We start from the raw sequence: 23,967 nt of genomic DNA, 5'->3' as shown, positions 1-23,967 counted from the left end.
TGGTTCTGAATCTTGCAAGCTGGGAAACACGACATGATGATGCAGAGGACAACAACCATAACAAACAGTTCAAACTTGGTAGTATTATCTTTGTGAAAGTGCGACAAATGTGCTGATCGTGAGCGTCCTGAGAATAATAATTCTAATTGTTGTGCATGTTGATCCTGTGGCACTGATAGAACAAGCGAATGCATTGCTTGTTTTAAGTATAAATTTCTATTAAAGCTAATTAAATTTAAGTAAAGTGACCACTAACTCCTGTTATTACAGTACGAATACAGACCCGCTCGTGAACCGACGTGTGGCCGAGGGTGCATCTTCTGCCGGGCGTGCAGCGGACGAGGGAGGGGTAGTAACTGTTGTCGCCTGTACACACTAAGCTTACTGTTGAATCCAGTTCCCCAAGAGCTGAAAAATGAACTGCTGCCGCCGCCTACACACTCGTTCACTCGAAGAGACTCCAATGGCGATCCGAGGGGTGAGCCTGCTAGATATGGACTTCAGCAAGGAGTTCCCCTTTGAGTTCGCCGTTCAGTCCTATGGCTGCACCAAGTTGAATGTGATGTACACCAACGATACGGACTCGGTTAAGCTCTGCCTCGCCTCAGTCCTATGGCTGCACCAGGTTCTGGAGCATTCGCCCGTTTCATCGGCAGCGCCGACTGCACCTTCGCTATGGTGGAGAGAAGGAAGAACGCGACGATTCGGCCATCTGGTGCAACAAGCTTGTCGACATCCAGAAGCAATCATCAGCAACGGGCAGGAGAAGGACTCCGTGGTTGACCTCGCTGAGACCATCATCGACCCCTGATACGCCAACATGAAAGAAGACGACCTGAACACGTGGGAGGTACCTCTGAATCTAGCCTACATAACCTACGCGGCCAAGGATGCATACGCATGCTACGACATGTACAAGCAGATCTTGGACATGAGGGCGTGTCTGCTTCCCGTAACCGACGAGTACACGGACAGCCGCAGCGTCATGATCAAGCGTGCCAGGAAGGTCTAGATGTTGTACTTTATCTGTTTATAAGCACCTTTATCATCTGAGTGTTTCATGCATTAGCCTATGTGTCGTAATTATCTGTTTTGTCCGAAATATTTCTTTTAAGAACCCATTAACCTGATTGCCTTTTTTAGTGGCTATTTGCTTATGTATGTAAACTAGTTCACTTGTCCGGAAAAACTCGGCTGCCGTGCTTTGAATCTCCTTCCTCCCAACATATTCCCCTCCTCAGGTGGACCGAGCAGGTCTCTGAATTTTCTCCCACTTTCTTTTTCGATGTAAACTGAGCTTTCTCCCAGTACTTTCCCCTAGAACCAACTCAACTGTCCCACGTCTAGCCTAAAAAATAACAATACCCCACGTACTATTAACTCATCAAATTAAAATGATATTTTATTTCGTAAGTTGAAAGTTCTTACAAAATAATAATAATAATAATTGTTTATATATAAGTTGGCAAGTTAACTCCTAGTGATTGCGTACATAAGCTTGCAAAGATTTTACTGACGTGCAATCATGTGTTTATGTTTTTATAACATTTTTCCATCTAGCCCAACATGATATCTTCACCCAGCCCAGCAAGTCCACGGATTTCGAGAAAAATGCAAATGGGATTTAAACGGGCTGCATAGATGCTACATCATTGTTTCACCCAACCCACCAAATGGACTAAAAAAACAAATGGACTGGCTGACATGTGGGCCAGTAGGTTGAAGCCTAAGAAGACGTTGGATTTACATCCAACGGCCGGCATTCTTCTTCAATCTCTCGTCTTCTTCCCCCAGCGCTGCCGGAACTGCCTGCTCCAGCCTTCGGCGTCTAGCGGCGTTGTTTTGCGCACCTCAACGAAACGCTACCCCGCCGACGGCCAGGCCATCCCTCCACTCCGCACCTCCTGTTATTCTCTGCCGAGTGTAGGCCCACCCCGCACCCGAACCAGTCAAGTTTCCCACTCCTCTCCGTCTGCGACTCCACTGCCGTGTCTTCCCCATCTCCGGGTCGTTCCAGTCTGGGGCGTCGCCGTCGTCCACCGCCTCGGTGCGCCCGGCGCGGCGTGGTCAACATACGAGAGTCATCGGAAGAGGACTGTACATGGAGAGCCTGACGGCTGGGACCCACGAGGTCCATGGTCGCATGCAAGGAAAGTTCCTCCTTATTACGCACTGTACGTGCACTGTACGTGGGAAGGGCTTCTGTATTTCGCGAAAAAAAATGTTCCCCCCGCTGACAGGTCGGACCCGCCAGCTATATCTTCGCACGCAAGGAAGTGCCTCCTTATTACGCACCAAAAAATGAATACCCCCTGCTAGATGGGACCCACCATAGTGAGTGGCTGACTTGTGGGCCTACTAAGTTGACGAGGACGGAGGGCTTTGTCAACTTAATCATGAAGATGTCCCCTGGGTAGAGCTGGTTTGGGATGCTTACTACAGAAACAGAATACCGCATGCAACTGAGGCAGTGGGCTCTTTCTGGTGGAAGGACGTGATGCAACTCAGTGGGATCTTCCAGGGGATCACCAAAGTCACCCTGGGGGATGGCTCTAGCGCTTTATTCTGGAAAGATGTTTGGTCTGATAATAGTCAGGATTCCCCACTCGTGGACATATACCCATGGGCTTTCTCATTTTGCATGAATGAAGACGACTCCATTGCTAAGGTTCTTACTGCAACTGACCCATCCATGATCTTTAGTCTGCCTCTCTCGATCCAGGCGAGGGAGGAGATCAAAGAGATCCAGGAGGGGTTGACACAAAACAGTGTGGCCAACGACCGTTGTGACATCTGGGAATGCACGCTCGGGCACTTCTCGTCCAAGAAATTCTATAATCACTGCTACAAGCAGGTTGTGGCAGATGCCAAGAGCCCGATCAAATTCAAGATGTTCGGGTGGCTACTCCTAGTTGATCGTCTGAATACCAGGAATATGCTCAAACACAGACATTTTGCTGTCACGGGGGGCGACTACACATGCATGTTCTGTCAAAACCCTCCCGAGGAAACTGTGGAGCACCTGTTCTTCAATTTCCCCTTTAGCCAACAATGCTGGAGTAAAGTTGGAATGGCATGGCCGATAGATGCCAACAGATTGGCTCTGCTGTGTGGGGGTAGGGATAACTGGAGGCAACCTCTTTTGATGGATATATTTCTCTTGGCTGCTTGGAGTCTATGGATGGAGAGAAACAACCAACACTTCAGAGGGATTCAGCACTCCTTCGGAGCATGGCTGGCTAGATTCAAGCATCTATTGGAGTTGCTAGCACATAACTGCAGAGAGGAACTTCGCCCCTTCCTGTCTAATTACATTGTAAATTTGGGTCACTAGGGTTGTGGATAGCTTGCATGGCCGGAGGGCCACAAACACCCTTTGTAGCACATATGTAACTGTTCTTTTGTGAGTAATACAAAGTCAGTGGGAGCATCTCCCACTGTCATTCACCCTCAAAAAAAAACTTAGTCAATATGAACGATTCTAGCTCTAGTGACCGTACGATGTCCATCCAACGGCCATAATGCTTCTTCAACCTCTGGTCTTCTTGCTCCAGCCGCCCAAAGCAGCGTCGGTCGTGCCGCGTGCTCCTGCCTCTCATGGCCGGCTGTGATGCCGCGGAGGCCTCACCGCCCCCTACTACTCCCACCGCTGGCCCAGGGTATCCCTCTACTCACCCACACCCCCTGTTATTCTGCGGCGACGGGAGCCTTACGCCGCAGCCGAACCAGTGAACCCTCGTACTCCTCTCCGCGTGGGCATCCACTGCCGCGTCTTCCCCGGCTCCGCGTCGTCCCCTTCCTAGGCCTCGCCGTCGTTCACCGCCTTGGTGCTCTCGGCGCGGCATGGTCAATGTGATCAATGACCGACTTCCATCGGAAGAGTACTGTAGGTGAAGAGGCTGACAGCTGGGTCCACGGCCACAGCCCAGTTTTTTTGGGATTTGCCAAGTAAGTCGCTTTGTCAGGCCTGTTGGGCTGCAAATCTTTCAAGACGAGGAGAGCTCCATTCGGCTGGCCGAGAAAATGGCCTATCAGTAATGAGAAATGGGTTGTACATTTTTTAAACACATCAAACCGGCAATTAGTTTCAAATATCTTTTTCTCATTTCGAGATTTTAAATTACATTAATTTTTATGCGTGCAGAATTTGTTGGATTTTATATTGATATACATTTATTTTTAAAATTAGTTTGAATGTGAGTCGAAATTTCGGGATTAAAAACAGTTCGGACCGCACCGAAATATGCAAAATTTCGTATAATTTTTTAACCGTGGCCACAATATGGGCTGTAATGCTAACAAAAAGAATATGGGCTCCAAAAGAAACCTTAAGAATTAGCAAATGGGCTGTAAATTATTAGAAATAATGGTAGATGGGTTGTATGTTGTTTTCCAAAGATTTGGGGCTTTCCTAAAAAAAAGGTTGACGCACAAACAGTGACTGTTGGATGTCCATCGAACAGCCGTCGTGCTTCTTCAATCTCTGCTCTTCTTGCCCCAGCCGCTCAAACAAGCGCCGGCGGGACTGCCTGCTCCCTCCTCCCCGCGGCCGGCTGTGCTGCCGCGTAGGCCTCACCGCCCCACCGTACTCCCATCGCTGGCCTAGCCATCCCTCTACTCACCCACACCTGATGTTATTCTCCGGCGACGGCAGATGAACCAGTAAACCCTCGTACAGTCGTACTCCCCTCCGCGTGGGAAACAACTGCCGAGTCTTCCCTGCCTCCGTGTCGTTCCCTTCCTAGGCCTCGTCATCGTCCACTGCCCTGGTGCTCTCGGCGCGGCCTGGTAAACGTGGTCAACGACCGACATGCATCTGAAGTGGACTGTACGTGGAGAGGCCGACAGCTGGGTCCACGGCCGCACGCAAGGAAATGCCTCCTTATTACGCGCAAAATAATGATTCCTCCACCTAACATTAGGGACCCACCGAAAGGGCCTCTGTATTTCGCGAAACAAATGTTACTGCCGCTGACAGCTCGGACCCACCAGCTATATCTTCGCACGCAAGGAAGTGCCTCCTTATTACGCACAAAAAAATGAATACTCCCCCTGTTAGCTGGGACCCAGTATAGTGGCAGGCTGACTTGTGGGCCTACTAAGTTGACGGGGACGGAGGGCTTTGTCAACTCTGTCAATATGCACGATTCTAGCTCCAGTGACCGTACGATGTCCATCCAACGGCCTAGTGCTTCTTCAACCTCTGGTCTTCTTGCTCCAGCCGCCCAAACCAGCGCCAGTCGTGCCTCGTGCTCCTGCCTCCCATGGCCGGCTGCGATGCGGCAGAGGCCTCACCTCCCCCTACTACTCCCACCGCTGGCCAGGCCATCCCTCTACTCACCCACACCCCCTGTTATTCTGCGGCGACGGCAGCCTCATACCGCAGCGAACCAGTGAATCCTCGTACTCCTCTACGCGTGGGCATCCACTGCCGCGTTTTCCCGGCTCCGCGTCGTCCCCTTCCTAGGCCTCGCCGTCGTCCACCGCCCTGGTGCTCTCGGCGCGGCGTGGTCAACGTGGTCAAGGAACGGCTTCCATCGGACGTGGACTATACATGGAGAGGCTGACAGCTGGGTCCACGGCCGCAGCAAGGAAGTGCCTCCTTATTACGTGCAAAATAATTATTCCTCCACCTGACAGCTGGGACCCACCGGACGGGCCACCGTATTTCGTGAAAAAAATGTTTGCCCCTGACTGCTGGGACCCACCAGCTACATCTTCGCACGCAAGGAAGTGCGTCCGGGCAAAAAAAACGATTCGCCCCCCTGACTGCTGGGACCCACCAGCTACATCTTCGCAGGCAAGGAAGTGCCTGATAGTCAGGACCCACCTGGTCGAAGGGTACGTAGCGTTGTCATTCTGGTCGCGAACGTGTACGTACATATATACTGGTGGATGTAGAGGCGCGTACGTGTCGTAGTAGAGGCGCGCACGTAGCATGTACATGTACGTACAGCGGCCAGGGTCCAAGAAAGAAATACGGCCACGTATGTGTACATACGGGCGGGTTCTCGAACGCCTACTCGCACATACGTACGGCCAGGGCTCGTGTACATGGCTGGGTCGGAACGGAGAAACAGCATCGTCGTCGTGTTCATGGGGAGGCAACGGAATGCGTCGTGTTCATGGGGAGGCAACGGAATGCGTCGTGTTCATTGGGAGGCAACGGAACGCATGGGATCCAACCGGCTGGGTCGGAACGGAATGCGTCGTCGTGTTCATCGGGAGGGCTTGGACGGAACAGCTGATGGAAACGAGTCCTGGTGTACCGCAGAACGGAGGAAACGGCCTTGTGTTCGACCGGCCACGTTTGAAACATGATCCTGTTCATGGGGAGGGGTCTGGCGTACCGCAAAACGGAGGAAACGGACCTCCTACGGTCGAAACGGGGGTCCTGTTGATCGGGAGGGGTGTGGCGTACCGCAAAACGGAGGACGGACTTGTGTTGGAGCGCTACGGTCGAAACGGGGGTCCTGTTCATCGGGAGGGGTGTGGCGTACCGCAAAACGGGAATCCACGGGACATTGTTCATCTCCACCGTCGACCCCCTCCAGCCTCCACGGGCTACTGTTCATCCACCGTCGACCTCCTCCAGCCTCCACCTGCGACTGTTCATCCACGTGCTCTTGTTCATCCAGCCTCCACCACGCGCTACTCCACCGGCTACTATTCAACCAGCCCTCTCCACGGGCTCCTGTTCAACCACCCCTCCACGGGCTACTGTTCATCCAGCCCTCCACCGTCTACTGTTCATTCTGCCCTCCACAGGGTGGTCCTGTTCATCCTGCCCTCCACGGGGTCCTGTTCATCCAGCCCCAACCGGCTCGATCGATCGGGGTCCTGTTCATCCCAAGGCAACACCACGGGGTCCGGTTCATCCAGCCCCACCGGGAACTGTTCATCCAAACCCCCTAGCAACGCTCACTGTTCATCCAGAGGTAGCATCGATCGGCTTCAGTTAGCAGCAGTAGCGAAGGAATCGCTTGATCGGGTTCAGTTAACAGCCAACGATCGATCGCTCGGGTTCAGTAACGCGTAGCCTGCAGTGCAATCGCTCGGGTTCAGTTAGAGCCCAACGCCTCGCTTGGGTTCAGTTAGAGCCAACGCCTCGCACACACGCGCTTACGTGTACGAGAGAAACACGCATCGCTCGGCCCCCGACCTCCCACCGTAACCGGGAACTCCCCGAAATTTTCCTCGCCCTCACTTCTACCACGGTTTTTTCCGTCATGGACGGCCCAAAGAATGTCATGCAGCTGCGTCTCCGGCCCGCCCAGGACGAAAAGCCCATTTTCTGTCATGATTTTTTGTCATAGAAGTAGGAGCCCACCACATCTATGATGATACCGGGTTTTGTCACAATTATCTTCATAGAAGTGTCATATGTATGACAGAAAAAAAATTCGTTCGGCCCAAAATGTCACGGATGTGTCTTTTTTTTGTAGTGTTAGCATGACCCTGTGCAAGGATGACAACACAAATCGAGAAATGGTCCAAATTGTTTTTTGGGATTTTCCGCGCAAGTCCCTGGAGCCTTCTTACTTGCACTTGTGTGTGCTGCTATTCTTACAGAAAGGCCCTTTAGTTTCCCTTCTCTATCAGAGAGGTCCTCATTACTTCCATTTTAAATTTAGATCCACCTGCTTTCTCTTCTTTGTAATCGCAGATACAACCTTTCTGTAGTAACTTTTTAGCCTTTTTAATCTATTATTACACATTTCTGGATTAGTTTTCCGTTTCAGTCCTCCTACATGTAGTGTATTCCTTCAATTTATTATTGTCTTTGTTCCTTAACCTTAACTGTGATTTGGTCATAACGCAAAAAAAACATGTTTCATTAGTCTAATTTGATCATGTTACCACCTAACAAACTCATCTAAGACTTGTGAGAAAACTCTCTAAGAAACTAGTGTTGGATTTTGGTATCACCCGAAAGAATGCCTTCTTCAAACCTTTCTATCTTTAGTGTACAATAACTAGTGGTCGATGAATTACGTAGGTCACAATTGGTGAAATTTCAATCTTCATGTAGAAAAGTATATATGTTGCATACCATTTTATATATCTAGTCACACCAAAGACATGGTAAGCTAGCTTAGCATGAACCTTTTGGCACTATGGTCTTTGCGATATGTACTTGTGGCAACAACTTTATCGTCTAATCTCCTTCACGCAAAAGTTTGCTTTAGAAAAAGGTTTGTCGATTTGCATAATCCACCTTTCATAAATTGTGAACAACCAAAAGGATTTGTTGATCCCTCCTTACCTAAACGTGCATGTGCCCTCCCCCATTTGTGGCAACAACTATAGTATTCTTTTTAGTGTCCAATCATCGTTCGTTATTCCCTAAAGAAAAAACACAACGGCCCGTTATGCTCTTCCATTAATTTGGGCTACATCAAGAGAGATCCGGCTTGCAACTAGTGGCCCACCGCGTGCACGATGGCATCTAGGTTTGGCTGGACAGCGGCGTGGGGAAAACAAATGCTCGTTTGTTTAGTCCCACATCGGCCAGCCAGGGAGAGTCGGACTGGTTTATGAGGCAGAGAGCGGTAGCTAGCGTCGTCCCTTCGGGGACATCCGGTAAAATTGGAACGATACAGAGAAGATTAGCATGGCCCCTGTGCAAGGATGACACGCACAAATCGAGAAATGGACCAAATTTTTTTGAGATTTTCCATGCAAGTATCTGGAGCCTTCTTTCTTGCACATGTGTGTGCTACTATTCTTACAGAAAGGCCCTTTAGTTTCCCTTCTCTATCACAGAGGTCCTTAATACTGACTTTTTAAATTTAGATCCACACGCTTTCTCTTCTTTCTTATTGCAGATACAACGTTTCTGTAGTAACTTTTTAGCCTTTTTAATCAATTTTTACACGTTTCTCCATTAGTTTTCCGTTTTAGTCCTCCTACATGTAGTGTATTCCTTGAATTTATTATTGTCTTTGTTCCTTAACCTTAACTGTGGTTTGGTCATAACGCAAAAAAACATGTTTCATTAGTCTAATTTGATCATGTTACCGCCTAACAAACTCATCTAAGGCTTGTGAGAAAACTCTCTCAGACACTTGTGTTGGATTCTGGTATCACCCGAAAGAATCCCTTCTTCAAGCCTTTCTATCTTTAGTGTACAATAACTAGTGGTCGATGAATTACGTAGGTCACAACTGGTGAAATCTCCATCTTCATGTAGTAAAGTATATATGTTGCATACCATTTTATATATCTAGTCACACCAAAGACACGGTAAGCTAGCTTAGCATGAACATTTTGGCACTATGGTCTTTGCAATATGTACTTGTGGCAACAGCTTGATTGTCTAATCACCTTCACGGACAAGTTTGCTTTTTAAAAAGGTTTGTCGATTTGCATAATCCACCTTTCATAAATTGTGAACAAACAAAAGGATTTGTTGATTCCTCCTTTCCTAAACGTGCATGTGCCGTCCCCCCACGTGCCGCAACAACTATAGTATTCTTTTTAGTGTCCAAGCATCATTCGTTGTTCCCTAATGAAAAAACACGAGGGTCGTTATGCTTTTCCATTAATTTGGGCCACATCAAGAGAGATCCGGCTTGCAACTGGCAGCCCACCGCACGCATGATGGTGTATAGGTTTGGCTGGACTCCGCCTTGGGAAAAACAAACGCTCATTTGTTTAGTCCCACATCGGCTAGCCAGGGAGAGTCGGACTGGTTTATAATGCAGAGCGCGGCAGCTAGCATCGTCCCTTCGGGGACACCTGATAAAATTGGAATGATACAGAGAAGATTAGCATGGCCCCTGTTCAAGGATGACACGCACAAATCGAGAAATGGTCCAATATTTTTTTGAGATTTTCCGCGCAAGTCCCTGGAGCCTTCTTTCTTGCACTTGTGTGTGCTGCTATTTTTACAGAAAGGCCCTTAAGTTTCCCTTCTCTATTAGAGAGGTCCTCAATACTGCCTTTTTAGATTTAGATCCACACGCTTTCTCTTCTTTGTTATCTAGCCTTTTTAATCTATTATTACACATTTCTGGATTAGTTTTCCGTTTCAGTCCTCCTACATGTAGTGTATTTCATCAATTTATTATTGTCTTTGTTCCTTAACCTTAACTGTGATTTGGTCATAACGCAAAAAAAACATGTTTCATTAGTCTAATTTGGTCATGTTACCACCTAACAAACTCATCTAAGACTTATGAGAAAACTCTCCCGGACACTAGTGTTGGATTCTGGTATCACCCGAAAGAATCCCTTCTTCAAACATTTCTATCTTTAGTGTGCAATAACTACTGGTCGATGAATTACGTAGGTCACAACTGGTGAAATCTCAGTCTTCATGTAGAAAAGTATATATGTTGCATACCATTTTATATATCTAGTCACACGAAAGACACGGTAAGCTAGCTTAGCATGAACCTTTTGGCACTATGTTCTTTGCAATATGTACTTGTGGCAACAACTTGATCGTCTAATCTCCTTCACGCACAAGTTTGCTTTTGAAAAAGGTTTGTCGATTTGCATAATCCGCCTTTCATAAATTGTGAACAAACAAAAGGATATGTTGATCCCTCCTTTCCTAAACGTGCATGTGCCCTCCCCCAATGTGCGGCAACAACTATAGTATTCTTTTTAGTGTCCAAGCATCGTTCGTTATTCCCTAATGAAAAAACATGAGGGCCCATTATGCCCTTCCATTAATTTGGGCCACGTCAAAAGAGATTCGGCTTACAACTGGCGGCCCACCGCGCGCACGATGGCGTCTCGGTTTGGCTGGAGAGCGTCGTTGGCAAAACAAACACTCGTTTGTTTAGTCCCACATTGGCCAGCCAACGAGAGTCGGACTGGTTTATAAGGCAGAGCGTGGTAGCTAGCATCATCCCTTCGGGGACATCCAATAAAATTGGAACGATACTGAGAAGATTAGCATGGCCCCTGCGCAAGGATGACACACACAAATCGAGAAATGGTCCGATTTTTTTTAGATTTTCCGCGCAAGCCATTCGAGCCTTCTTTCTTGCACTTGTGTGTGCTGCTATTCTTACAGAAAGGCCCTTTAGATTCCCTTCTCTATCAGAGAGGTCCTCAATACTGCCTTTTTAAATTTAGATCCACATGCTTTCTCTTCTTTGTTATCGGGGATATAACCTTTGTGGAGTAACTTTTTAGCCTTATTAATCTATTATTACACGTATCTGGATTAGTTTTCCGTTTCTATCCTCCAACATGTAGTGTATTCCTTCAATTTATTATTGTCTTTGTTCCTTAACCTTAACTGTGATTTGGTCATAACGCAAAAAAACATGTTTCATTTGTCTAATTGATCATGTTACCACCTAACAAACGCACCTAAGACTTGTGAGAAAACTCTCCCGGACACTAGTGTTGCACTACTAGGAAGAACACCACCAGTAGCGTAGGTTCTTTGGATAGGTATCTACGTTACTGCTACGACGCTACAGCTAAATTTTAGCAGTAGCGCGTTTTTTACCCACGCTACAGCTAGTTGTGAGAGTAGTAGCGTGGGTTGCACACGCGCTACGGCTAATAGCAGCAGCGCAGGATGCTGCCCCGCGCTAATACTAACTAATTAAGATTTTTTTTAAATCCACCAATTCCATTTTATGCTTTTGAGATGTATACAATTCAATTAGCATCTTAATTAACTGGAGAGACAATACAAATGTTTTCTTTTGAGATGTATACGCTCCAAACATCAATTGATCATTTGCATTGACTAGTACATGGTGCATTGGGTTGGAGATGAGCCGCAGCAACCGGCATCCAAGTTGCCTGATCCACTCGCCGTCCACGGATCCAAGCTAGGTAGGACGAGGTCTACCACAAAAAACCACGGGGCTCCCTTGTTAATTTTTCTATCATGGAGCATGAAGAAGAGTGAGACGGGAAGAAGAGGGGGCTCACTATTGCTGGCCGGATGGGAGACAACCGGGACGGGGGATGACATGAGCTACGGGAAGGGAGATGCTGAGTAGCGTGTCGGCCGCGTCCTCGCCGGTGGCGGACGTGTAGGTCACCGTGAGCTGTTGCACAAGGAACGGCACGACCCCCGCGTCGGCCGGCGTCCGCACCTCGGCGGCTGCTGGAGAACTAGCATACATCGCCGCTATAAGCTGGGTGAGGGGGAACCTTGGCGGTGGCCGGATCCAGTGGTGGAGGAGGGTGAGGACGCAGCGGCCGGATAAGGAGAAGATGTGGGGGAGAGAGACCGAGGCGACGGGACGCATTGGTATTTTATAAGTACACGGTTCTAGTTACAGCGCAGCCAGCAACAAAATAGTAGTAGTGCGGCATGTTTCACCTGCGCTACAACTATAGCATGTCCGGGTGGTCTACTTAGTAGTAGCGTAGGCCTTATAACCCGCGCTACTACTATCAACTTAGTAGTAGCGTGGGATTAATACCCCGCGCTACTACTATGGCCGATCTCGGGAGTACGGTTGGAATCACTTAGCAGTAGCGTGGGATTTAAACCCCACGCATCTACTATAGTACTATCAATTTAGTAGTAGCGTAGATTTATACCCTGCGCTACTACTAATTAGCAGCAGCGCGGCCATATACACCTCGCTACTGCTAAGCTTTTATCTATAAGCTATTTCCTAGTAGTGTTGGATTCTGGTATCACCCGAAAGAATCCCTTCTTCAAACCTTTCTACTTTAGTGTACAATAACTAGTGGTCGATGAATTACGTAGGTCACAACTATTGAAATCTCAATCTTCATGTAGAAAAGTATATATGTTGCATACCATTTTATATATCTAGTCAAACCAAAGATACGGTAAGCTAGCTTAGCACGAACCTTTTGGCACTATGGTCTTCGCAATATGTACTTGTGGCAACAACTTGATCGTCCAATCTCCTTCACGCACACATTTGCTTTTTAAAAAGGTTTGTCGATTTGCATAATCCACCTTTCATAAATTCTGAACAACCAAAAGGATTTGTTGATCCCTCCTTTCCCGAACGTGCATGTGCCCGCCCCCCACGTGCGGCAACAACTACTTTTTAATGTCCAAGCATCATTCGCTATTCCCTAATGAAAAAACACGAGGGCCCGTTATGCTCTGGTACGTCTCCTCATATCTATAATTTTTATTGTTCCTTGCCAATATTATACAACTTTCATATACTTTTTGGAAACTTTTTATACTATTTTTGGGACTAACATGTTGATCCAGTGTCCAGTGCCAGTTCCTGTTTGTTGCATATTTTATGTTTCGCAGAAACCCCATATCAAACGGAATCCAAACGGGATAAAAATGGACGGAGAATATTTTTGGAATATTTGGAAAATCAGGAAGAAGAATCAACGCGAGACGGTGCCCGAGGGGAGCACGAGGCAGGGGGCGCGCCCCTGACCCTCATGGGCCCATCGTAAGGTGGTTGCTGCTATTCTTTTGCCGCAAGAAAGCAATTTTTCGGAGAAAAATCTGGGTGAAGGTTACAATCCAATCGGAGTTACGGATCTCCATATATATACGAAACGGTGAAAGGGCAGAAGGGGAGAACGCAAATACAGAGAGAGACAGAGAGACAGATCCAATCTCGGAGGGGCTCTCGCCCCTCCCATGCCATGGAGGCCAAGGACCAGAGGGGAAACCCTTCTCGGGAGGAGGTCAAGGAAGAAGAAGAAGAAGAAGGGGTCCCCTCTCCCCTTCTCTTCCGGTGGCGCCGCAACGCTGTCGTGGCCACCATCATCATCACCGCGATCTTCACCAACACCTCCGCCATCTTCACCAACATCTCCATCACCTTCCCCCTCTATCTACAGCGGTCCACTCTCCCGCAACCCGCTGTACCCTCTACTTGAACATGGTGCTTTCTGCTTCATATTATTATCCAATGATGTGTTGCCATCCTATGATGTCTGAGTAGATTTTCGTTGTCCTATCGGTGGTTGATGAATTGCTATGATTGATTTAATTTGCTTGTGGTTATGTTGCTGTCCTTTGGTGCCCATCATATGAGCGCGCGCGTGGATCACACCATAGGGTTAGTTGTATGTTGATAGGACTATGTATTGTAGGGCAAGAGTGATAGAAGCTTCAACCTAGCATAGAAATTGATGCATACGGGATTGAAGGGGGACCAATATATCTTAATGCTATGGTTGGGTTATACCTTAATGAACGTTATTAGTTGCGGACGCTTGCTAATAGTTCCAATCATAAGTGCATAGAATTCCAAGTCAGGGATGACATGCTAGCAGTGGCCTCTCCCACATAAAGCTTGCTATCGGTCTAGTAAAGTAGTCAATTGCTTAAGGGACAATTTCGCAACTCCTATCACCACTTTTCCACACTCGCTATATTTACTTTATTGTGTCTTTATCTAAACAGCCCCTAGTTTTTATTTACGTGCTCTTTATATTCTTGCAAACCTATCCAACAACACCTACAAAGTACTTCTAGTTTCATACTTGTTCTAGGTAAAGCGAATGTTAAGCGTGCGTAGAGTTGTATAGGTGGTCGATAGAACTTGAGGGAATATTTGTTCTACCTTTAGCTCCTCGTTGGGTTCGACACTCTTACTTATCGAAAGAGGCTACAATTGATCCCCTATACTTGTGGGTTATCAAGACCTTTTTCTGGCGCCGTTGCCGGGGAGCAATAGCGTGGGTGAATATTCTCGTGTGTGCTTGTTTGCTTTATCACTAAGTAATTTTTATTTATGTTCTTAGTTGTTCTTTATCTTTAGTTATGGATATGGAACACGAAATACCAAAAAAATTAGGTGTACTTGCTACTCATGGAGATGGGGAACCTCCTAAAACCCTCGATGATCATTATGTGAAAAATATTATGTACCACTTTGATAATCCTTAATGGGAGACACGTTGGACCAACGTGAATACTTTAGGGATTATCGCTTGACTCAAAAAGGGAAACTATTATGGGATCAAATTTATATGTTGAAGTGGTATGCTCGGCAACTATGCTTGAGATATGATTATACTTGTTGCTCTAGGATGAAGGCTCCACACCTTCCCTTTTCATGCAAATTTAATGAAACCTTGGCTTCTTATGCTAGAGGTATATATGATTACTATGATGTGGAACAAATAGAAGAATTTGTTGCTTTTAAGGGTGCATGTGAAATTGAATCTTTGTTTAAAGAATTTGAAGATTTTGATGATTCAGTTTATAGACCTGAAAATTTATCTATCCTTAAATATTGCTATGAGAATTATGAATACAATGTCGATATTGATGCATTTATTGAGAAAGTCTCCGCTGTCCAAGAAGAGACTAATATTTTGCAGGAGTCTATGGAAGAAGAAGTTGATGAAACTGTGAGCTCATTGGATGAAAAAGATGATGAGGAGAGCAAAGAACAAAAGGATGAAGAGCGGATTAGCTACCCATGCCCACCTTCTAATGAGAGTAACTCTTCAACTCATACATTGTTTAATTTCCCTTCGTGCTTACCGAAGGACGATTGCTATGATAATTGTTATGATCCCATTGATTCTTTTGAAATATCCCTTTTTGATGATGCTTGCTATGCTTGTGGCCAAGATGCCAATATGAATTATGCTTATGGAGATGAACTTGCTATAGTTCCTTATGTTAAACATGAAATTGTTGCTATTGAACCCACGCATGACAGTCCTATTATCTTTTTGAATTCTCCCAACTACACTATATCGGAGAAGTTTGCCTTTATTAAGGATTATATTGATGGGTTGCGTTTTACTATTACATGATGATTTTGATAGATATAATATGCATGTGCTTGCTGCTCCTACTTGCAATTATTATGAGAGAGGAACTATATCTCCACCTCTCTATGTTTCCCACATGATAAAACTGCAAGAAACTGCTTATACTATGCATTGGCCTTTACTAGGTGTGCATGAATTGTTCTTTTATGACATGCCGATGCATAGGAAGAGAGTTAGGCTTCGTCATTGCTTGATATATGTTGATTTGTGCTCACTACTAAATTACAAATCATTGCTAATTAAAATTGGCTTTGATATACCTTGGGATCCGGGTGGATTCACTACTTGAGCACTATATGCCTAGCTTAATGGCTTTAAAGAAAGCGCTGCCAGGGAGACAACCCAGAAGTTTTAGAGAGTCATTTATTTCTGTTGAGTGCTTTTATAAAGTTTTAAAACAAAAAAATAAAGAGGGGAACCTAAAACTTTTTCAAAAAGGAAAGTGAAAGTGAGAGAGACAAGCATTGTTGAAGTGGGAGCTAGCCTTGAACAAGGTATGGTGAATGTTCATATTATTACAGACTGTACTGTTTTAGACAGATTCTGTTTTTGATGCATAGTTTGCTTGTTTCGATGAAAATATCGATTTATATCAGTGGATTAAGCCATGAAAAAGTTATACTACAGTAGACACAATGCAAAAACAAAATATGAATTTGTTTGCAACAGTACTTAGAGTAGTGATTTGCTTTATTATACTAACGGATCTTACCGAGTTTTCTGTTGAAGTTTTGTGTGGATGAAGTGTTCGATGATCGAGAAAATCTCGATGTGAGGAGAAGTGTCGGTGTCAAAACTGGCGGATCTCGGGTAGGGGGTCCCGAACTGTGCGTCTAAGGCGGATGGTAACAGGAGGCGGGGGACACAATGTTTGCCCAGGTTCGGGCCCTCTCGATGGAGGTAATACCCTACTTCCTGCTTGATTAATCTTGATGATATGAGTATTACAAGATTTGATCTACCACGAGATCGTAGAGGCTAAACCCTAGGAGCTAGCCTATGGTATGATTGTTTTTGTTCTACGGACTAAACCCTCCGGTTTATATAGGCACCGGAGGGGGCTAGGGTTACACAAAGTCGGTTACAACGGAGGAGATCTACATATCCATATTGCCAAGCTTGCCTTCCACGCCAAGGAGAGTCCCATCCGGGCACGGGACGAAGTCTTCAATCTTGTATCTTCATAGTCCAACAGTCCAGCCAAAGGATATAGTCCGGCTGTCCGAGGACCCCCTAATCCAGGACTCCCTCAGTAGCCCCTGAACCAGGCTTCAATGACGATGAGTCCAGCGCGCAGATTATCTTCAGCATTGCAAGGCGGGTTCCTCCTCCGAATACTCCATAGAAGATTTTGAACACAAGGATAGTGTCTGGCTCTGCAAAACAAATTCCACATACCACCGTAGAGAGAATAACATTTCCACAAATCTAATCTGCTGACGCATTTTGCAGCATGACATCACACCACGGCCCGGTCATTATTCAAACCGTTTTTCGCAACCAGCCACGACACGTATTGCGAGGCGGTTTCCTTGGCACGTCTTGTTGAAGCAGAGATCGTGTCCCCTCATCACGGGATTCTCATCAATACGGGTGTGGGTAACCCAACCGCGCCATCAATTACGGCGCTTGGGGAATAAGCGGTTTTACCAGGCAAGTGGGAAGGCGTAGAATCTTTGCTGCCTTTATAAGGGGATAAGGACTCACCCTTTTCACCCACGCCTTCTTCCTCCTTTCTCATCCATTCTTGCGCACTCCAGCTCCAGTGCCCAAGTTCATGTTTTTCTCCTCAAACCACTCCAAGCATGTTCGGCTGCCAGATGTGGGGCAGATCATCCCTACTCCAGAACCCCATGAGAGGGTGGTTTTCCTTACCCACTTCGTCCGCGAACTGGGATTTCCCCTCCACCCGTTTGTCCACGGGCTCATGTTCTACTACGGGCTGGACATTCACGATCTGGCCCCAAATTTCATCATCAACATCTCGGCGTTTATCGTCGTGTGCGAGGCCTTCCTCCGCATCAAGCCACATTTCAGCATGTGGCTGAAGACCTTCAATGTTAAACCGAAGGTGGTGGTCGGCCAGCAAGCGGAGTGCGGAGGCGCCATGGTGGGCAAAATGCCCAACGTCACCTGGCTCGAAGGCTCATATGTGGAAACCATAAAGGGGTGGCAATCGGGGTGGTTCTACATCACCGAGCCGCGCGACACGAACTGGGTGGCGGCCCCCAAATTTCGATCCGGAATGCCCATGCGGCTCACCTCCTGGAAAGAGACGGGCCTGTCCTGGGGTTCCCCGGTACAGATGACCGGACTCCAGACATGCATCAAAAACATGATGAGCAAGAAAATCAAGCTCGTCAACGTGGTCCAAGTCATGCTCTTCCGCCGGATCCTCCCGTGTCAAAGACGGGCATTCACCTTGTGGGAGTTCGACCCGGCCGAGCACCAGACGCTGCGAGAGCTCTTCAACATGACGCACAAGGACGTCTGGAAGGTGCTGTTTAAGGGCGCCGAGGTACCACCTCCCCTTACCGAGGACCGCGGACTCAGCGCAAAGCGCCCTGCGAATCCGATAAGTCTTTTACATCTTATAAGATGTTCACTTCCCTAGTATAACTATGCGCGGGATCTAAGCCTCCACGCCGTTTAATAGGACTGGGTAGCGACAGCGGAGCGGATCGATTGTCCGGCTCCCCTGCCCGAAGATCCAGCAGATGCTCTCCTAATGGAGATGCTGGTTCCGGCACCTTATGAGGTGCCGGAGAAGAAGGCCAAGAAGAAGGCCACGGGGACCAGGAAGGGTCTCCGGCGCGAGGTTATATCGGACTCATCGTCCTAAAGCACCGAGGCGCACTCCTCCCGCGAAAACGAGGAGGAGGAAGAGGAAAGTCCCCCCCCCCAGCCGGGGGAGACAAGAAAAGGAAGGCCACCCCATCCGGGGCGGCCGAAGGGTCCAAGAAGGGAAGAACCCTCCTCCCGGACAACTCCACCGCCGCCGCCTTCAGCGAAGAGGACTGGTTGCCCATGGATAAGCCCCTGGCGAAGTCGTAAGTATCCGGATACCATAATAATTCTTGGTATGTTTTATTGAACTACTTCTCATCACGCCGAACATGACTACGCAGTCCGTCCCGAGCCCATATCGACGTATCTTGATTGGATGGTTCTTTGGACCCGTCGGATCTGAACAGTGATTCACTTCCGACCGCCTCCTCCCCTCGCCCTACGGACAACGTTGAAGTGTTGTCTCAAAGGGCACCGAGCCGAGGAGAGGTAGTCCTGGAGGCGCCTCAAGGCGACCTTCCGGATGCTGGGCGCAAGGGGAGCAAGACTCCCATGGGCTCTGATGACAGGGGCAGCAAATTCGGCCCCTAGACAAATATTGCGCCGGAACCTCCAGTGGTTCCGGACTCTGTTAGGCAACCCCTCGCTAAGAGGGGCAAGCCGCCTATGCCGATGGCCTCTGTCCATCCAGAGGCATCAGACAACTTGCTGGAAGCGCTTCGCGGCACTTCCATCGACGAAGAACACCGCACTATCATGAGTGCGGTGGTCAAGAAGGTTCAGTCCGCCAAGAGCGGACTGACTGAAGCCTGTGCCAGCCTCCTAACAGGCTTTGAGGTAAGTAACCAGATTATAAGAGAATATTACCGCATAGACACTAGCCCCTGATGCTCTGTTTGGTGTTTGCGAAGAAAGGCCGAATAGAGGATCAAATAATAACCGCAGGAGTCTAATCGAAATATGTCTATGTGCATATGCAGGCTTCCCTGCTGGCCGCTGCCGCACGTACTGCGGAGGTCGCCGCACTGAAGCGGGACCTTGATCGGTCCAAGGAAGAGCTCGGCCTTGCCAAAAGGCAGCTCGAAGAGAACAAAAGTAAGTTATACCCCGTCTGTATGTTGATAAGAAAAAACAAGGGTGGTTGCTTAGATCATAGGATCGTCATGAATTTTGCCAGGGGCCACGACCGAAGTGGCGACCCTGAAGAAGGCGCTGTCCGAGGCCGAGGACAAGGCGGCCAAGGAGCGCATTGAGCGGGAAAAACAAGAGGCCCGGGTGGGCGAGGTGCAGCAAGAGCTCCAGGCTCTCGTCAAGAAACACGAGTCCTTGGAGCTTGACTCTAAGACGCGAGAGTCCGAGCTTGCGAAGGCCCTCGAGAGCGCACAACATGCCAAGGCCGAAGCCCAAAAGGCCCACCAGGAAATTGAGGCGGTTAAGAAGATAGCGACGGGTAAGGCATTCAGTATGCAAAGCAAGCATGTCAATGAAAATTTCCTTTTACTTACCCGAGTTCGGAACTCTCCAGGAGCGTTCGCAGATCTACCCCGCAGAGTTCTACCGGGCCGAGGAGGGGAGCTCGATGAAGAATTTGTTCTGGTCTCAGTATACTGGGACCGAACACCCTATGCCCTTGAGCAACTAGCTGAAGCAACTGGTCGAGCTCCACAAGGCGGCCGAACAGGCCATGAAGGGTCTTATAGTCCGGATGTGGCCTGGCGATCCCCTGCCTGATAGCTACTTAGGCCTGGTGAGGCAGCTTGTGAATGCCTGCCCATGGCTTGATGTCATAAAGCGGTCTGTCTGCATCGAGGGCGCGCGCAGGGCTTTTGCCCGACCAAAGGTGCACTGGGCGAAGCTGGATGCCGAGAAGCTGGTGAAGGAGGGGCCGCCGGAAGGCAAGGAGCATCGCCACCCCGAAATGCATTATAACAGTGTCCTAAAGGGTTCTCGCCTTGTGGCCGAAGAATGTACTAAGGATGTAATATTCGAATGAATGTACTCATCCGATCCTGTAATATGAAACGAGTTCATTTGCGCTATGCAACGCTTGTGAATTCAAAATATTACCTTCTGTGCGGCCGTTTATAAAATCTGAGAGTTGGCCAGTTGTCGGCTTCTGCCCCCATGTAACTAGTACTGAGCTGTTCGGGATAAACCTGAGCACTCTTTATCCCAATTTTGGGTCCTTCGAGGGAGGTGTTCAGCACAACAAACCAGGCAATCGTACTGTAAGGCTTTATCACTCTAACTTAGCCATAGAAGTCCACAATTTTAAATTTTGGCGAAGCCCCTAGTATTCGGAAGACCGAATTTGGGGCGCTATATACGCCTAAGTCGGGCAAGGCCGACTCTTCGCCCGAAGCGGAAAAAGTCTTTAAGGACTTGAGACCTCTCGAACAGAGACCGGCTCTCGCCTTATCATGACAGTCAGTTTTCGGCTTTCTCTACTGAGGTGCTCGTCTGAAAGAACCGGGACACAATCGCAGTAGTTCTCCCAGCGCTACCTTAGCCAATATTGCAGAACGTAAGGTACGAAAACATGGGAGCCGGGGAAACCCAACTATTGACCCAAGACATGATTCGGAGCTGATGGATATAATGCTATAAGTTCGGGGTGCCGCACTGTCAAAAGTGTTCGGACTTCTCACGCCGTATTATGGGGTATACTGAAGCCCCTGGCATACTGGTCGTACCAGAATGTACGGGTGCAAGTTGTCGTAAATAAACATACAAGGGAAAAAAAGAAGGGTAATGAAATAATAGACTAATGCTATGCATTGTTATTTAAATAATACGTCAAAGCGTACTGATACAAGTAGTGCAATAAGCAAAAAATAGGACTATTTGACATGTCCTATCCAAGGGCAAGCTGCGTATGGGTATTAAAAACGGGTACTTTGATTGTTATCAGAGACCACCTAGGGATTCCCTTGTACGTCTTAGCTTCTTGCCTCCTTGGTTGTTCCTTCCCGTAATGTGTCCAGCAAACAGACTGCCGGAAAGGGCTTCCAGAGAGTAAGGTCCTGAAAGAGAGAAAATGGTAAAGGTATACAGCCCCTCGGGCGGTTGAGCCGCATTGTGGGACGTGCCCTGGTCATGCCCCCGCCTATGCCCAGTGTATTTTTAGTGCGTAATTATGTACCTGCGGCACAGATTTCATCGCTTGACTAGGACTAGGACGGGGGCCGAATCGCTAGGCGAGCTCTGAACGTGCCAGGCGATCCTGTTGCAGGTTACTCCGGACTCGCTTGAACGTATCCGAGGGCTTTATCACCGAATTGGCAGTTTGCCTTAAAAGGCTGCTTTGTGCCTCAGCTGCGAGGGCCGCAGTGTGCTCCTCCGTGCGGAGCGAGCGTTCTGTGTTTCCATTGACTGTTATAGCCCCACGAGGTCCTGGCATTTTGAGCTTGAGGTATGCATAATGCGGTACCGCATTGAATCTGGCAAATGCGGTTCGCCCGAGCAGTGTGTGATAACCACTGCGGAACGGGACGATATCGAAGATTAACTCCTCGCTTCGGAAGTTGTCCGGAGATCCGAAGACCACTTCCAGTGTGATTGAGCCCGTGCAATGGGCCTCTACACCTGGGATGACACCTTTAAAGGTGGTTTTAGTGGGTTTGATCCTCGAGGGGTCTATACCCATTTTGCGCACTGTATCCTGATAGAGCAGGTTCAGGCTGCTGCAGCCGTCCATAAGGACTCGGGTGAGGTGAAATCCGTCGATGATGGGGTCAAGGACCAATAAGGCAGATCCGCCATGACGGATACTAGTGGGGTGGTCCCTGCGATCGAAGGTGATCGGACAAGAGGACCATGGGTTGAACTTTGGGGCGACTGGCTCCATCGCATAGACGTCCCTTAGTGCACGCTTCCGTTCCCTCTTGGGTATGTGGGTTGCGTATATCATGTTCACCATTTTCACTTGTGGAGGGAACCACTTCTGTCCTCCTGTGTTCGGCGGCCGAGGCTCCTCCTCGTTGTCGCTATGCAGCCCATTGTCCCTGTTTTCGGCATTCAACTTGCCGGCCTGCTTGAACACCCAACATTCTCTGTTGGTGTGATTGTCTGGCTTATCGGGGGTGCCGTGAATTTGACACGAGCGATCGAGTATGCGGTCCAAACTGGACGGGCCCGGATTGCTTCTTTTGAACGGCTTCTTCCGCTGACCGGATTTAGAGCCGCTGAATCCGGCATTGACTGTCGTGTCTTCGGCGTTGTCGCCGTTGTTGCGGCGCTTGTGTCTGTTACGACGTGGTCTGCCGTTAGTATCCTTTGTATCTGAAGTGCCATGACTTCATGATGTGTTGTTGCTGCGAGCCAGCCAGCTGTCTTCGCCCGCGCAAAAGCGGGTCATGAGCGTCGTGAGGGCTGCCATAGACTTCGGCTTCTCCTGGCCGAGGTGCCGGACGAGCCACTTGTCATGGATGTTATGCTTAAATGCCGCTAAGGCCTTTGCATCCGGACAGTCAACAATTTGGTTTTTCTCAGTTAGGAACCGGGTCCAGAATTGCCTGGCCGATTCCCCTGGCTGCTGAATTATATGGCTCAAGTCATCAGCATCCGGTGGTCGCACATAAGTGCCCTGGAAGTTGTCAAGGAATGCATCTTCCAAATCCTCCCAACTGCCAATGGAGTCTGCTGGCAAGCTATTCAGCCAATGCCGAGCTGGTCCTTTGAGTTTTAGTGGGAGGTACTTGATGGCATGTAGATCATCACCGCGAGCCATGTGGATGTGGAGGAGGAAATCCTCGATCCATACCGCGGGATCTGTTGTACCATCATATGATTCAATATTTATGGGTTTAAAACCCTCTGGGAATTCGTGATCCATTACTTCATCAGTGAAGCATAGGGGGTGTGCGGTGCCTCTGCGCCGGGCTATATCATGACGCAGTTGATATGAGTCTTGTCTGCTGTATTCGGCCCGGCCGGATTTGCTTTTAGTGTATCCGGCGTGACGGTCATCGTCCCGCGTTGGTGCGCGCCCCCGTGATACGTAGATCGATCTTGCATGTTTTGCCTTGTTTTCCAATACGTCTCGCAGGTCCCGCGTGTTGCCCCGGGCCTTGGTATTTTTGTTTGAGTGGCAGCGGGGTGCGGGCTGGACTTCAGGCTGAAATGCCTCTCTGTCTCGGCCACGAGGTGGCCGATCAGCCGCATCATACGCTGGTGATGTAGGTTTCAATGCTTCCTCCTCGAGTTGAGGTAGCAACCTACGCTTTGGATAACTCTTGGTTGGGCGCTCAAGCTCGTATTCCTCGGCTGCCAGGACTTCGGTCCATCTATCCGCTAGCAGATCTTGATCAGCTCGAAGTTGTTGTTGCTTTTTCTTCAGGCTGTTTGCTGTGGCTATAAGCCGGCGCTTGAAGCGCTCCTGCTCGACGGGGTCCTCAGGCACGACAAATTCTTCGTCATCGAGGCTAACTTCTTCTTCGGAGAGAGGCA

The 23,967-nt window shown here is 48.4% G+C and overlaps 3 non-coding genes across 3 annotated transcripts; all 3 read left to right on the top strand.

Moving 5' to 3' along the window:
• The first annotated feature begins 8,564 nt into the window (after nt 1–8,564).
• Nucleotides 8,565–8,667, top strand: LOC123126824 (U6 spliceosomal RNA). The gene has a single exon (XR_006462037.1). It is a non-coding gene; the product is annotated as a U6 spliceosomal RNA (small nuclear RNA).
• A 1,058-nt stretch (nt 8,668–9,725) lies between these two features.
• LOC123126880 (U6 spliceosomal RNA) lies at nt 9,726–9,828 on the top strand. The gene has a single exon (XR_006462090.1). It is a non-coding gene; the product is annotated as a U6 spliceosomal RNA (small nuclear RNA).
• A 1,032-nt stretch (nt 9,829–10,860) lies between these two features.
• On the top strand, nt 10,861–10,963 carry LOC123126884 (U6 spliceosomal RNA). Its single transcript, XR_006462094.1, has one exon. It is a non-coding gene; the product is annotated as a U6 spliceosomal RNA (small nuclear RNA).
• The last annotated feature ends 13,004 nt before the right edge of the window (nt 10,964–23,967 follow it).

This window comes from Triticum aestivum, chromosome 5D, assembly GCF_018294505.1.
Source record: "Triticum aestivum cultivar Chinese Spring chromosome 5D, IWGSC CS RefSeq v2.1, whole genome shotgun sequence".
In the NCBI taxonomy this organism is placed as follows: Eukaryota; Viridiplantae; Streptophyta; class Magnoliopsida; order Poales; family Poaceae; genus Triticum; species Triticum aestivum.
Note: the sequence above shows the minus strand (reverse complement) of the source record. Positions and strands in the feature narration are given on the sequence as shown.